The sequence below is a fragment of the Lactuca virosa genome, chromosome 4 (assembly GCF_052849685.1).
Source record: "Lactuca virosa cultivar CGN04683 chromosome 4, Lactuca_virosa_CGN04683_v6, whole genome shotgun sequence".
Lineage (NCBI taxonomy): Eukaryota > Viridiplantae > Streptophyta > Magnoliopsida > Asterales > Asteraceae > Lactuca > Lactuca virosa.
In genome coordinates, this window is record NC_136429.1 from 117,260,151 (window position 1) to 117,277,061 (window position 16,911).

Sequence of the window (16,911 nt, forward strand, 5' to 3'; positions counted from 1 at the left end):
TATTTAGTTTTTGGTAGAACAAAAAAGGCATCAAATTTATGCTAGCCCCGGAATCGGCTAAAGCATAAGTCTTCAAATTGTTACCAAACTCACATGGAAGAGTGAGGCGTCCGGGATCTCCCATCTTCTTAGGTAACTCTCCCAATACCGCTCTTGAGCTTTGTTCACTAAGAATGACCTTAGAATTATTCTTTAGTTGCTGACGAGTGTTTACAAGCTCTTGTAGGAACTTTTCATATTCTGGAATTTTGGATAGTGAATCTATAAAAGGAGTATTAATTGGAATACCCTTTATTTGTTGAATAAACTCCAGATGTTCCCTTTCCAGTGGACTAAGATGTGCTCGAGAAAGGAATGGCAAAGGTGGTTTATAAGCTGGAACGGATTCTGACTTCTTCTATTCAGACCGGGCCCACGACGTGAGCATAGCGGGCTCATGACGTGAATCTGGTGTTTCAGCAATGTCTTCATTTTCTCTTCGGCTTTGGATCGGGCTGTGTTGGTCCCACTTCTAATGCCTCCAAAAATTCAGAGATTGCCTCTTCTTCAGTATCAATAGACATAACATGGGGTTGAGCTTTCTTTTCGAGAAGTTGTGAACATAATTTATTTGTCACCAAAGTAGTGAGTTGACCGACTTGGACTTCTAGATTATTGATTGATGCTTGATGATTCTTTAATGAAGCTTTCTGTTCAATCATCATTTTGTGATGTTCTTTCATCATATTCATGTGTTCCTTTAGCACTGCATCAGTATCATCATGTCTTTTCTCGGATGCTTCAATAAATTGGGTCAGCATGTTTTCCAAGTCTACTTTATTTTCGGCTGGTGGTTGCTCTTTTTGGTAGAAGCCTCGCCCTATCTGCTTATATTTTTCTTCTTTTTGCCTCTTGTACTCATCGTATGACAGCCACTCTTTCTTTGGTTTTCTCCAGTCTTCATCATACTTGTCCCCACTTGAGTAGCATACTTGAGCCTTCTTGTTCCCATGTTCATCAAAATGGCAATCCTTAGTTAAGTGTGGCCCACTAGACCTTTCACATCCAACTCTTATTGCATGAATTGATTGGTCCATTTGGGTCAATCTCCAGTCCATAGTGTTCAGCATTGCCATCATAGCAGCTATCTCTTCAGATTGTACACCCCCACTGCCTTTTACTCCATCTTGTCTTGGGTTGTGGTACTCTCGAGAATGTCTTGTGAATTATTCAATTAACCCCTTGACCTCCCCTGGATTCTTCTTTGTCAATGGCCCTTGAGAATCAAGGAGTTGTCTTGTCATAACATTGACTCCATCATAAAAAATAGACATCTCTTGTTGGATGTTTAGGTCATGTTGAGGACAATTCCTTAACAACCCCTTGTAGCGCTCCCAAGCTTCGTATAACGACTCCCCCGGTTGTTGCTCAAAGTTGGCTATTGCCTTCTTGAGTTTAGCTATCTTGGAAGGTGGGCAAAACTGATCTAGAAATTGCTCATGCATTTGAGCCCAAGTAGTGATTGTACCAGGAGGAAGTGCTTTCAGCCAGTCTTTTGCAGCTCCTTTGAAAGTGACTGGTAGCATCCTCAGTAAGATGGTGTCTCGGTTAACATTCGGGACATTGAAATAGTCAGCAATGTCGTTGACCTCATCTAGATGCTTAAATGCATCCTCATGATCCTTCCCATAAAATGGGATATCCTTTAGCGCAGTGAGGATATGTCCCTTCAACTCAAATGTGGCAGTGGCAGGTATCACTGGTTGCACCAAAACCTGGACCAACATCTTCTCGAATTCGCTTCTTATAAGCTCCCATGGACATTTCTTCAATGTTTGCCATCTCGTTTCTTGGCTCGTTCTCGGGTTCACTCGTGTAAAGTCCAAACTCGATTTCAGATTCGTATTCGGATTCGTTTGGGATTGGTATTTGATCGATGCTCTCAACCTTGCTCTTGTCCTTTGAAGATGAACTTGACTCTCCCGTTTTCTTCCCCGGCTTCTTTGAGAACACTTACTTGAGTTCTTGTAAGGGTGTCTTCTTTGGTGTTTTATCTTCCCTTACGTTCTTATCTTTCTTTTTGTGAAGGGCTGACTCTAGATCTTCAAGTGGTGGCACCAAAGGTGTATTGGACCCTCTGGTCATGTACTCCTAAAAAATAAACAAAATAAAAACGTAAAATTGAACTAAAATAGAAAAGCAAACTAAAAACAAAGAAAAATAGAATCACAGAATTCACGTCGTGAGTCTGTAAGGCTCACGTCGTGAGTTTTGTAATACAGGAAAAAAAACTGAAACTAAACTAAACTAAAAAAAATAACTCTTTGCAGGTTTTACCCCACAAAAAGGATCGATTAATTTAAAGCAAATAAATTAGCAATTACTAAGTCGTTCCCCGGCAACGGCGCCAAAAACTTGATGTGCACAAAAGTACCCACTAATTTTATATTTATAACCTAACTAACTTAACTAACTAAAATGCACATGGGCAGTGTACCTAGTCGAATTATAGAATAGTTGGGTAAGTTGGGTGTCGATCATAGGGAACGGTGTTAACTAATTAATCTACTTACTACTAAATTAACCTAGTTATTAACAGTTTAAAAGGGTGTTATCTGATTTTGCAAGATCAGACGAACTTAATTCACAAAATTCATTCAATTAATTAAAAACACTCCTGTCTAGTTTGAATCCACTTCTTTATTTATGTTTAGCTAATAATTATGGATTATCAAAGTTGGTCACCAATTATTATGTAATTAGCAATTCATGTCCAAATTTACTAATATTTTTACCAATTCATGAACTACCTTGTATGGTCACACATAAGCAAAACACAGAATTAGTTATTGATTATAAGTGAGCTATGTAAGATTTATCTAAGCAAACACAATTATAATCATAAATTATGTCCTCTAGCACAGCTAAATTAGTTACTTTTATCACTTATCTAAGATTTTGGTCGATCCTAACTCTAGCAATTCAATGTTCACTAAATCACTAGGTTTCAAGTTCATGTAATTTAATGTTCACTAACTACACAGAACATGAATTTAAGCAACTAAGAAACTAAAATAACATGCTAGGTAATGATAATCAAACACAAGCAATTTACCAACTAATCAAATTCAATAGTCATTGAGCTAAAACATAATTCAGAAGCTTCATCTAGCTAGACAAGAGCTGCTAGATTCAGCTACTCATGACAACAAGTAAGCAAAAACAAATCAAATTATCAAACATGTTCATAACTACCAAACTAATTGATTAATTGTGAACCTTTACTCCTTTTGGTGTTGAAATCCTTTTCCAGAACTCTTCTTCTACTCAAAATCGTCTTCAGGTAACCTTCCAATCTGCCAAAAGTTCTCCAAGTCGTAATGGGCAAGGGAATTTATAGTTTTCTGATTTCCCGAGTTCACGTCGTGGCAGGAAGCTCCACGACGTGATTTGAGAGTTATCCGTATCGTGTAAGGATTCTTGCTTTGCGCGTACTTATCTTCTGGAATACCCATGCCATGTCGCGGCCTGCTAGTTCACGTCGTGACCTCAGATAAATCCGTGAATTTCTTCAACTTTTGTACTCCAAGTCTCCAATGTTCCAAATATTGTCAGTTTCAGTCCCTATCTTCGAGAATGCTTCTATTTTGGCTGAAGATAACAGTTTATCCTTATAAGTACCATTATTCTATGCAAATAACCAAACTATTAATAAAAACGTAAATAAATATTGCCTAAAAATATGTATAAATATGGCAATATCACGAAGCCCCCGACTTTTGATGGTGTTCAGGATCCTATCGTAGCCATGAGGTGGCTGTCTGACGTGGAGGGATGTTTCTTCACGTGCTCGTGTCCTGCTGACCAGAAGGTCAGGTGTGCCCTGAACTTGTTGAGGACCGGGGCGAAGGACTGGTGGAGATTGGGTACTGGGTCATATTCGGATGACCAGAGAGCTGTTGTTACTTGGGAGCAGTTCATGGATATGTTACGCACTCGCTACATTCCTCGGGTCGAGCGCGAGCGGTTATCGTTGGAGTTCCTAGAGCTGAGACAGGGTACTGAGTCGATGACGGAGATCACATGTATGTTTATTGAGAGGGAGATGTTTTGCCCGTAGTTTGCCTCGGAGCAGGCTCAGATGACACGTTATCTGAGCAAGCTCAAGACTGGCATTCGTCAGTTTGTTGTCACACAGCGATGCGATACTCTGTTGGATCTACAGGAGGCCGCGAGGTGGCGTTAGTTGGAGATTGAGCTGCAGTTGAGAGAGCAGCGACAGGCACCGGCATAGTCACAGCCGGCGTCGAAGCGGTCAAAGACCGCTGATACCAGGACTGGGGACAGCCAGGCTGCACTTGTGGAAAGTGCGGGAAGGCTCATTCAGGGACGTGCTGAGCAGGGAGTGGGTGCCACCGTTGTTGAAAGCAGGGCCATCTGGCAAGGGATTTCAGGCAGCAGACTCCGACTTCTGGGGTCAGACTTTGTTATCATTGTGAGCAGGTGGGCCATATGAAGGCCTAGTGTCCTTTATTAGCCGCCAAGCCGGAACAGGCTCCAGCACCGGCTACATTGAGGATTACGGATGGGAGGCCAGTTAGGGCGGAGCCTCCGAAGGCTCAGGGGCGTGCTTTTCAGCTTACAGCCGAGGAGGCCAAGGTAGCACCGGATGTGGTTGCTGGTATGTTTCTATTCTTTATCTCATTTGTTTAATTGAATTATGCTTATCTGTTGTACCTATGATTAGGTACGTTTGTAGTGAACTCCTTGCCTGCATTGGTTTTATTTGACTCGGGGGCGAGTCGGTCTTTTGTATCACAGACATTTAGTAGCAGGTTCAGTATGCCAATTGGCGAGCTAGAGTGTCCGTTGCGAGTCTCTATCGCCAACGAACACGGGGTTTCTGCTTCTTCAGTCTACCGAGGATGTGAGATGGAGATCTTCGGGGTTCTTTTCCGATAGACTTGATTCTGATTCCCATGAGGGATATGTGTGTGATTGTGGGGATGGACTGGCTCAGTCGATTCGATGCCATGATTGATTGCGAGGGTCAGCGGGTAGTTGCTCGAACCCCATGCGGGGGAGAACTGGTTGTATATGGCGAGGGCACCAGAGTGGGATCAGGGTTTTGTTCAGCTGCCAAGGCTCGACAGTATATTCAGCACGGGTATACGGGTTATTTAGCGTATGTGGTAGATACACGGGTCAGGGACCAGACTCCAGTTTTAGAGGTTTCGGTGGTTAAAGAGTTTACTGATGTATTCCCGGAGGAGTTTCCAGGGATACCTCCGGAGAGGTAGGTCGAGTTCCGAATCGACCTGGTGCCAGGTGCAGCTCCTACCACCAAGGCGTCGTACCGGTTGGCGCCACCCGAGATGCAGGAGCTTTCATCACACCTGCAGGAACTGCTGGGCAAGCAGTTCATTCGACCTAGCAGTTCTCCATGGGGAGCACCGATTCTCTTCGTCAGGAAGAAGGACGGTTTGCACCGGATGTGCATTGATTATAGGGAGTTGAACAAATTAACGGTGAAGAACCGTTAACCACTCCCTAGGATAGATGATCTCTTTGATCAGTTACAGGGTGCATCTTAGTTCTCCAAGATAGACTTGAGGTCGGGGTATCATCAGGTCTGGGTTAGAGAGGAGGACGTGGAGAAGACGGCGTTTCGGACTCGTTATGGTCATTACGAGTTCGTGGTGATGCTGTTTGGGATCACCAACGGGCCGACAATATTTATGGATCTGATGAATCGGGTCTGCAGACTGATGCTTAATCACTCGGTCATCGTATTTATTGATGATATCTTGGTATATTCCAAAACCCGTGAGCAACATGAGGAGCACCTCAGGGAGTTGTTGGGAGTCCTGAGACGAGAACGGTTGTATGCCAAGTTCTCGAAGTGCGAGTTTTGCTTATGAGGGGTCCAGTTCCTCGGACATCTCGTCAACCAGGAGGGGATTTTGGTCGACCTAGCCAAAATCGAGGCAGTTATGCAGTGGGAGGTGCCGAAATCTCCTTCGGACATCAGGAGTTTTCTGGGATTAGCAGGGTACTACCGGAGATTTATTCGAGATTTCTCTAAGATAGCAGTACCCCTCACTCGTCTAACGAGGAAAGGGGTGGATTTTCGGTGGGGTCCTGAGCAGCAGAGGGCATTTGAGACCCCTCGTCAGCGTTTGTTTGAGGCTCCAGTCTTGACACTCCCGGAGGGAGTGGAGGATTTTGTGGTGTTCTGTGATGCATCCATCACAGGATTAGGGGCGGTCCTCATGCAGAGAGGACGGGTGATAGCCTACACATCACGGCAACTAAAGTCACATGAGACGAGATATCCTACTCACGATTTAGAGTTGGGAGCGGTGGTGTTCGCTCTCAAGATATGGAGGCATTACCTATATGGGATCCATTGTACTATATACACAGATCACAAGAGTTTGAGGCATATCATGGATTAGCCGAACCTGAACATGAGGCAGCGCAGGTGGCTGGATGTAGTCAAGGACTACGATTGCGACATCCTTTACCACCCCAGTAAAGCGAATGTGGTTGCGGACGCTTTGAGCCACAAGTCAGCTGGGTCTTCCACCCCAGTGGTATGTATGAGGATAGTGGTGGATTCTCTGCTTGTGAGTTTGATCAGGGATGCTCAGGTGGAGGGCATGCGACCAGAGAACTAGAAACTGGAAAGGATTAGGGGTGAGAACACCCGGTTTGAGGAGGATAGTCGGGGATTATTGACTCGATGCGGTCGGGTTTGGGTTCCGACCTATGGTGGGGTCAGACAGACAGTCATGGAGGAGGCTCACAAGTCTCATTTTTCTACTCACCTGGGGGCCACCAAGATGTATAAAGACATGAGTTTTAGTTGCTAGTGGCCATGTATGAAGCGAGAAATCGCTTGGTACGTCAAGAGATGCTTGACCTGTAGGATGGTAAAATCTGAGCATCAGAGGCCGCATGGCAAGCTGCAGCCCTTGGAGATTCCCATGTGGAAATAGGAACAAATCACAATGGATTTTGTTAACAAGTTTCCGAGAACGACGAAGGGGTTTGATGCTATATGGGTCATCGTGGATCGATTGACCAAGAGTGCCCATTTATTGGCCATACGGGAGGGTTCATCAACCGAGAAGTTGGCCGACGTGTATGTCCGCGATATTGTTGCTCGCCACGGAGTCCCAGTCTCCATTGTCTCCGATCGAGATGTTAGATTTACCTCCCACTTTTGGCAGAAGTTCCACGAGGAACTGGGCACGCAGTTGCATTTTAGCACAGCATTTCACCCGCAGACCGACGGTCAGAGTGAGCAGACCATTCAGACCCTTGAGGACATGTTGAGGGTGTGTGTTATTGACTTCGGTGGGAGCTGGGATTCCCACCTACCCCTTGCAGAGTTCGCCTACAACAATAGCTATCATTCCAGCATTGGCGCTCTGCCTTTCGAGCTGTTGTAAGGGCGGAGATGTCGCAGCCCAGTTTGTTGGGGTGAGGTAGGGACATAGGGTGATGGGTCGGACGGAGGTAGTCTTGCAGACTACCGAGAATATTCAGCAGATTAGGCAGCGGCTGCAGACCGCTCAGAGTCGGCAGAAGATTTAGGCCGACCGACGCCGATCCGAGTTAGAGTTTCAGGTCGGTGATATGGTACTCCTGAAGGTCTCGCCATGGAAGGGTGTGATCCGCTTCTGGAAGAGGAGAAAAGTAGGTCCCCGATATATTGGGTCGTTCAGGATTGTTGCCAGGATTGGCAAGGTGGCATACAGGCTAGAGCTTCCGGAGGAGCTTAGTCGGATTCACAGCACTTTCCACGTTTCACAATTGTGAAAGTGTGTTATGTACCAGGAGGCGGTGGTATCCTTGGATGACATTCAGGTCGATGAGCGCCTGAACTATGTGGAGAGGCTCGTGGCCATACTAGAAAGGAAGGTGAAGATTCTACAGAACAAAGAGATACCTTCGGTGAAGGTACAGTGGGAGCATCGGAGGGGTTCTGAGTGGACTTGGGAGCCGGAGGCTAAGATGCGGGAGCACTATCCGGTGTTGTTCACCGCAGCGGACTTCAAGGATGAAGTCTAGTTCAAGTGGGGGAGAATTGTAACGCCCCGATTCTCAGGTATTAATATTATGGATTTAATTTTCAAGTTTCAAGGTCTACTCGACGAGTTGGATGCACTGACTCGTCAAGTAGCAGCGGGTTTGGGGCCACGTGTTTAAGTGACCAACTCGACGAGTCGAAAGAGTGACTCGACGAGTTGGATTTGGAAGGTGAAACTCTAATTTCTAGGTTTTTGCACCCTATTTAAAGGATCCTTTGCCCCCTTAGCCTTCCCTTACAGCCCCTATGAGTCCAGAAACCCTAAATCTCCATTTTCTTTCCATACTTATGTGTTTAAGCTTAAAAGGTGGATCTTGGTGAGGAAAGGCTTGAAGATCAAGAAGCTTTGAGCAAGGAACAGTTGGGGATCTGAATTCTACCTCAGTTTATCATCATTTGAAGGTATCGAGTCATCACCTTGAGCTTCTTCTAGTTAGATCCCTTTTATATTTGAGTTTTGGGACCAATTTGGGCATTTGGTGTTGCATTTCGAGTGATGAACCAATATCTGAAGTTGCAACTTCAGATCTAGGCTCATCTTGGCTCTTATCATCATAAAGTTTCAGTCCTTAGCATGTTAGTGAAGCTCTTTTGACTAGAACCTCTTTTTTAACTTGATTTAAGTCATTAGCACCTTGCATGCACGTAAAGTTTTCAACTTTACGTGGTAAACATGCCCTAGGAGCTTGGATCTGCAGTATGGAGCCTTAGCATGGCTTCAAAAGCATCTGTATGGATGAAGGACTGAAGAGACTTAGCGAGTGTATGGACGAATCGGCGAGTCCGATGAAGATTGCCTTAGGCTCGGCGTGTCAGACCAGTGACTCGGCGAGTTGACAGGTTATGCAAGGAACTCGGCTAGTAGCTAAGGGTACTCGACGAGTTGAGGTCAACATGGACTGTTGGCTGTGACAGTTGACTTTGACTTTGACCAAGGGTTGACCAGTTGACTTATGAGGGTATTTTGGTAAATTGAATATTGATAGCAAAGGACATTGATGAATATAGGTGTTGGAGTTGGAGCTACATCTGGAGGAGTTTGACACTACCTTCCGAGCTATTTGTGAGGTGAGTTTTCCTCACTATACTCAAGGGTCTAAGGCACCAAGGTCGGCCCTTTGGATTGTTATCTGGTTATGTTATGCTAGTATGATATGTTAGATCGGTATCCTAGAGGGTAGGATAATATTATATGGTATGTGGCATGATCTGTTCGATCGGTATCCTAGAGGGTAGGATAATATTATATGATATGTGGTATGATTTGTTAGATCGGCATCCTGGTAGATAGGATCGTGTTATGTGCTATGTGGTATGATCCGTTAGATCAAGTATTGTCTATAGACTGTTATGTGATTATCTGTTATATGTGCACATGTTTGTTTAGCAGTTGAGGCTTATCTGCTTTGTGCGGAGGCCAATAGACCTGGGCATTCCAACCTGTAGGTTGTGGGCCGTAAGTATTCCATCCCGAGGATGATTGGACTCGTAGTGTGTGGACATTCCAACCTGTTGGTTGTGGGCCTGGGGTATTCCATCCCGAGGATGATTGGACCCATAGTATGTTGGCATTCCAACCGGATGGTTGAGGGCCTGGGGTATTCCAACCCGATGGTTGACTGGACCCATAGTATATTCTTTATGATTATATGTGTATTGTTGTGGGTATGGGTATTTTGGGGGAAACTCACTAAGCTTTCGGGCTTACAGTTTCAGTTTATTGTTTCAGATACATCAGGGGATCGCGGCAAGGTGAAGGCATGATCGTACAGCTCCTCATGTTTTGTTTATGTTTCTGGGAAAACTCAGATATTATACATTTTGAAAACAAAGATGTAATGATTTTTAATGGGTTGAAATGTTTTTAAAAGTTTTAAATTGGCTTGATTTTACGGGTGTTACAAATGATACCAGTATAATCCGAGAACAAGTCATTATGTGACTTATGGGAATATTCCACAGTACTTGCGAGAACTAGAGAAATATTCCTAGTCCATGGAGTATTTTCAAGAAAACTATGTTTAAAGTTGTTACACATGTGCTAAATTTTCAAATAGAATGAGATGACTCTTAGTCACAATCCGGCGTGTCCTCATTATGAATAAATGGATAGTTACATGGATAGTGGTTCCATGTAAATTTTAATTACAGTTACACATCAGAGTTAGAGTACCTTGTGGTTTGGAGAACCACATACAAAGATGCTTAATGTATAGTTCATTATGACTATGAGTAATCCCATTACGCAAGTATTGGTATCTGAGTCATATTCAAGCATCTAATTCATTCTCAATAGTTTTTCTTTATATATGAGTTATATATAAAACTGAAAAAGATTGTATTCGCAAAGTTTACACTAATCAAGTTTGTCAAATCTACTTAACAAAGCTGCTTCATTAGCTAAAGCATGAAAGTCAAGCTGGTGCTATAGAGCATTATTGATACAAGTAGATGTATTTGATTGAAATTTAGTATTTGGATATGAGTCTTTCATTAAATAATTGTTGTGTTCTATATTAGCATGTTTAAATCCTTGAATAACTAGGTTATTCTAAATGTCCATAGTCGTTCATAGTTGTGGGAGCATCTATGAGGTAAGACTAATATGAGTGGATTGGTGGATTCTCATGGAGATGAGAATGGCAAAGAGTTGCTACCAACTTCATAGATACTTGATTGGGAGAATAAGTATTGGACTTGACCCGCATCAAAACCACTTTATGGATCGTAGTCAAGAGTTATGTTTTGATCAAGGTTTTATCTTTTTAATCTTAGACCTGAGATACATATTTGGGACTTGAGGTGTAGGGATTGTTGTGCTTAGACATGGTTCAACATTGTTTCGTAAAGAGGCAGTCATAAAGGCCATCGTTGGGTATGACATGAACTGCATTGATAGGCGTATGTAGTCTAGATGATCTTTGTATTCTTAGACCTGAGATGCATATTTAGGACTTGAAGTGTAGGGATTGTTGTGCTTAGACATGGTTCAACGTTGTTTCGTAAAAGGCAGTCATAAAGGCCATCGTTGGGTATGACATGAACTGCATTGATAGGCGTATGTAGTCAATATGGGATTTGTCCCACTTATTTGTTGAGAACATGACATCTAAGGCCTTAGTTAAAGTTGAACACTAACTGAGATTTATCGTGATCCACATCTCATGTTCAACATGATGTCTGAGACAAAGGAATAATAGATATCACACCTTTAGTAACAATTGCAGCTTAGAGCTCCTGGAATTGGTTGCTGATGAGATGGCACCGCCCATATGTTGTTAGGGGCAGTAGTCGTTGCTAGACGTTAGCTACTGTCTATATTAGTCTTTAATGAATCTTGTGCAAGTGGGAGATTGTTGAATATATATGCCCAAGAATCATTATTGAGTGATATTGCTAATAATATATGATCCTATAGGTCACACCTTTATCAAGTTGGCACTTATTGAATATTTGTTAAGTATTTGATATTAATAAATAATTCAACTCTTGTATTTAATTATAGAATAATTATTTTTTTATGAAAATAATAATGAAAGAAAGAACAAAGTAGTTATTATATGATATGGTATCATATAATAAGCCATGTACAAAGTTTTGGACCTTTTGGTTAACCATAGATAAGTTAAGAACTTACTCTACATTGTTAAAAGTGTTGGAGACAATTTTTGTCTTCATTCCCACACTTGTCCCTTGTTACTTTATGCTTTATAATACTTTAGAATATTATAATCCATGCCTTCTCCCCTTTGACTTTTTGCTTTATAATACTTTACAGTATTATAATCAAAAGGTGTTTCTTTACATGGTGTATATAAGAAGAGTCTTGGGGGTTCATTTTGGCTAGTTCTTTTGTTCATCTTCTTCTCCCTTTTTCTCTCCCAAAACTGTGAGCACCAAGAGAGACCTCTCTCTCCAACTTTTGGAGATGGTGCTTGGATTTTGGTGTTCACTTTGTGTATCCCTTTAGTGCTTAATTGTTTAAGCAATTAAGGCTTGAAGATCAAAGTCAAACAAGAAGGAAACTAGCATTTCATGGTGCCTTACTCTTGATGGTGGGTACTTGTAGAGAAGATCATACATTTTGATCTTTTGTTATCTTCATCAACACCCCACAACCAAGTGGGTTCAAAGGCTTTAAAGGTTATCTCTAAAACATCCTATGGTTGGTTTTATTTCATTCTAACCTCTATAAATGGATCCATGATGGTTCGGTTTTGTTATGAACTAAAAATAAACTTGTTATTTTTTAAAGTATTTTGTTGTCGTTTTTATGAAAAACAAACTTTTATTTCGTATCAAAACCCAACAGTGCGGGTTTTGTCGCCTATGTCATGGATACCTGGGATAAGGGTAAGGCGACCGTGGACGATGTGCCAATTGTGCGGGAGTATCCAGATGTGTTCCCAGAAGATTTGCTTGGGTTACCTCCAGAGAGACAGGTAGAGTTCAGGATTGATTTGGTTCCAGGTGCGGCTCCAATAGCCAAAGCACCGTATCGGTTTGCTTCTCCTGAGATGCAGGAATTGTCTACACAGCTGCAGGAGCTGTTAGACAAGGGATTTATCAGGCCGAGCAGTTCGCAATGGGGAGCCCCGATTCTGTTTGTAAAGAAAAAGGGCGGGTCTCATCGGATGTGTATCGACTACCAAGAGTTGAATAAGGTAACGGTGAAGAACTGTTATCCCCTCCCAAGGATTGATGATCTTTTCGACCAGCTTCAGGGTGCATCTTGGTTCTCCAAGATTGATTTGCGATCGGGGTACCATCAGATGCCGGCTCGGGACGAGGATGTGCAGAAGACGGCTTTCCGGACTCGATATGGTCATTATCAGTTTGTGGTGATGCCATTTGGGCTCACTAATGCTCATGCCACGTTCATGGACCTCATGAACCGCGTGTGCATACCGATGCTAGATCGTTCTATGATAGTCTTTATTGATTATATCTTGGTTTATTCCAAGACGCAGGAGCAACATGAGGAGCATCTGAGGGAGGTGTTGGAGACGTTGAGGAGGGAGAGACTTTTCGTGAAGTTCTCCAAGTGTGAGTTCTGGTTGCGTGAGGTGCAGTTTCTGGGGCACCTTGTCAACCAGAAGGGTATTCTGGTCGATCCGTACAAGGCTGAGGCCATGATGCAGTGGGAGGTTCCGAGGTCTCCATCTGAGATTCGGAGTTTTCTTGGTCTGGCGGGTTATTATTGGAGATTCATCCAGGATTTCTCCAAGATTAGAGTTCCATTAACCTGACTGACCAAGAAGTTAGTGACATTTTGCTGGGGGGCTGAGCAGCAGACAGCTTTTGAGACTCTTAGACAGCGGTTGTGTGAGGCGCCGATTTTAACCCTGTCGGAGGGTGTTGATATCAAACTTTGAGGTTTATTGCGACGCCTCGATCTCGGGATTGGGGGCGGTATTGATGCAGCGGGGTCGCATGATTGCTTACGCTTCGAGGTAGCTGAAGATTCATGAAGCAAATTACCCGTCACATGATTTGGAGCTGGGGGCTGTGGTTTTCTCCCTCAAGATTTGGTGGCATTACCTCTGTGGGGTTCTTTGTACTATTTACACAGACCACAAGAGCCTGAGGTATTTGATGGATCAGCTGAACCTGAATATGAGACAGCGTCGTTGGTTGGATGTGGTGAAGGATTATGATTGTGAGATCCTTTATCATCCGGGGAAGGCCAATGTGGTGACCGATGCTCTCATCCGTAAGGCGGTCGCGGCTCCTATTTGTGGTATATGCTTGAGGATGATAGTGATTACTCTGTTGCTGGAACGGATTCGGGAGGCACATGTTGAGGCTATAAAGGAAGAGTGCCGAAAGTGTGAGCGGATTGTGGATCAGGTGGCTTCCTTCAATTATGATAGCCGCGGATTGTTGACTTTGCATCGTAGGGTCTGGGTTCCGTATTGGGGTGGGGTGCGCCAAGCTCTGATGGAGGAGCTCACAAGTCTTGATTCTCCATTCATCCTGGGGCGACGAAGATGTATAGGGATCTTGGCCCTGATTATTGGTGGCCCTGCATGAAGCGAGATATAGCATGGTTTGTGGAGCGGTGCTTGAATTGCAGGAAAGTCAAGGCCGAGCATCAAAGACCTCACGGCAAGATGAAGCCGTTGGAGATTCTCTTATGGAAATGGGAAGACATCATGATGGATTTTATCACGAAGCTTCCCAGGAATACGTGCAGAGTGGATTCTATTTAGGTCATCGTGGATCGATTGACCAAGAGTGTGCACTTCATTCCGATCCAGGAGAGTATTTCTGCAGAGAAGTTAGCCGAGATCTATGTTTGGGCGGTGGTGGCACGTCATGGGGTGCCAGTATCAGTGGTTTCAGATTGGGATGTTCGCTTTACTTCCATATTTTGGAAGCGGTTTCATGACGATATGGGTACTCGTCTCCATTTCAGTACGACTTTTCATCCGCAAACCGACGCGCAGATTGGGCGGACGATTCAGACTCTTGAGGATATGTTGGGTGCATGCTTATTGGATTTTAGCAGAATTTCGTATAACAACAGTTATCATGCTAGCATTGATCGACCTCCTTTCGTGATGCTCTACGGGAGGAAATGTAGGACCCCGATTTATTGGGGCGAGGTTGCTCTACGAGTCATGGGGACTACCGAGGTGGCACTCAAGACTACTGAGCCGATTCAGCAGGTTCGGAGCAGGCTCCAGACAGCTCAGAGTCGGCAGAAGAGCTATGTCGACAAGCGTTGGTCAGACTTTGAGTTCCAGGTGAGAATATGGTTCTCCTGAGGGTGTCACATTGGAAAGGTGTCATCCGGTTCAGGTACCGGGGCAAGCTGGGCCCTAGGTATATCAATCCCTTTAGGGTTTTGGCTCAGGTGGCCGGGTTACGTATCGTTTAGATATTCCAACCGAGATCAGTCAGATTCATAGCACATTTCATGTCTCCCAGTTGCAAAATTGTTTAGTGGATGACTCCGCAATGGAACCCTTAGAGGATATTCAGGTGGATGACCGCCTGAATTATGTTGAGAGACCAGTGGAAATATTAGATCAGAAGACAAAAACCTTGAGGAACAATTTTGTAGAGCTAGTGAAGGTGCAGTGGCTACACTAGAAGGGGTCGGAGTGGACTTGGGAGCCCGTGGAGGAAATGAGGGAGCATTATCAAGATTTGTTCAAGGCAGCGGACTTCGAGGACGAAGTCTGATTCAAGTGGAGGAGAATGGTAACATCCATGATTCCAAGGTATTAATAATTTATTTAATCTTGCATTTATTTGTTTCAGGCCATGAAGTTGTTTGGCCTTAGAGGTTGGGCCTCTTTATGTTTGGGCTAGCTAAATTCTTACGATGGGCGTATGCCTGGCGTACTCGAGGCGTAGAAGGATCAAGGAAAACGCGGAGCCATGCACATACGCGCAGCGTACTAAGTGGTACGTGCAGCGTACGTGTGCTGACTCAAAACCCTAATTTTTAGGGTTCAAGCCATATAAATGTGTCATTATGTCCCAAGCCCCAGCCTCCTTAGCTCATAAGCCCTAAATTCTAATCCTTATCATCCTTGTGTGCTCTTGACCTTGTGAAGATCATTTTTGGTAGCTTGGAGCCTTGGAAAGAAGAAGAGGAAGTTGGTGAAGGAGAGATAGTGAATCTTAAGCTTGAAGATCCGAAATATCATCATCATTTAGCACTCATTTGAGGTATAAAATTCAGAACTTGCCTTATGAATCGTTACATCTCTTTTGTTTGAGTTTTTGGACCTTTTTGGTCCCATGCATAAAGCTTTATAGATCAAAGTCGTTTCTTAAGCTTAGGGTTGCCACCCTTTTTGTTATTTGAGTCCCTAAGTCATAAATTTGCCATCTTGGAGGTCTTGAAGCATTCATGCATGAGTATTGGTCATTTTTATGGAAGTAGGTTGTCATATTCAAAGTTTGGGTTCATTTGGGGGCATGCAAGCCACCAAGTGGTTGACTTTATGGGTTAAGACCCTTCATTGGACTCAGATTTGTGTTTGGAGCCTCAGATCTTAAGGCTTTAAGTGCTTTTTGGGATTTTGGCTTAGTAGGAGAGTATACACAGCGTACAAGCCATGCAGCCTGTACGCTTAGCTTACAGATGAGTACGCCCCGCGTACTCACTGACTTGTGCTTTGCGTTGCTTAGACCTCGGTTTGGGTCACTTTCATGGATTAGTGACTTGGGTCGTGGTGGACCATCTGGAACTGGACGAATAGGCTAGAGAAACATTATTGGGCCTTAGGCTAAGGCCAATGCGAAAGGATTGGGCCCAATTGGAAATTGGGCCATATATTGGGCTTCATAAGATTATTTAACTTTTGGGCCATGGATTGTGATTTAAGGACCAAGTTATGTTAGGGGTAAAATAGTCTTTTACCCCAATTAGGGATGTTTGGGTAATGAGGTAGATCCCTTTGTTGATTAGCTTTTATTTGGAATTTGTTAGCTCGGAGAGCTGTAGGTCCAGCAGTGAGGGATCATTCGCTTTGGTTAGCTTATCGAGGTGACTTTCCTTACCAGGTTTAGTGGGTCGAAGGCACCAATGCCTGCCCATGTTATGATATATTGTTAGAATGCTAGTTGTCTTTGTGACTCTTGCATAGGTTTGTGTTTATATGTTTTCCGGGCTAAGGCCCGATATCGGGCGGGGAATGATGAATATTTGTATGCTATCTATCTCTGTGATTATTGCATGTGTATGTGTTCATTTGATATATGTTATTGTATGTTGGGCAGGGTCCGATGCCGGACGGGGCCCGATGACAGGGCGGGGCCCATTATATGTTTATTGTATGTTTTCTATGTGGTACTTTGGGGGAACTCACTAAGCT

General features: G+C 43.7%; 1 non-coding gene across 1 annotated transcript; it reads left to right on the forward strand.

Annotated features, from left to right (window-relative positions):
* The first annotated feature begins 1,329 nt into the window (after positions 1-1,329).
* LOC145110129 (small nucleolar RNA R71) lies at positions 1,330-1,436 on the forward strand. Its single transcript, XR_013709509.1, has one exon. It is a non-coding gene; the product is annotated as a small nucleolar RNA R71 (small nucleolar RNA).
* Positions 1,437-16,911: the final 15,475 nt, after the last annotated feature.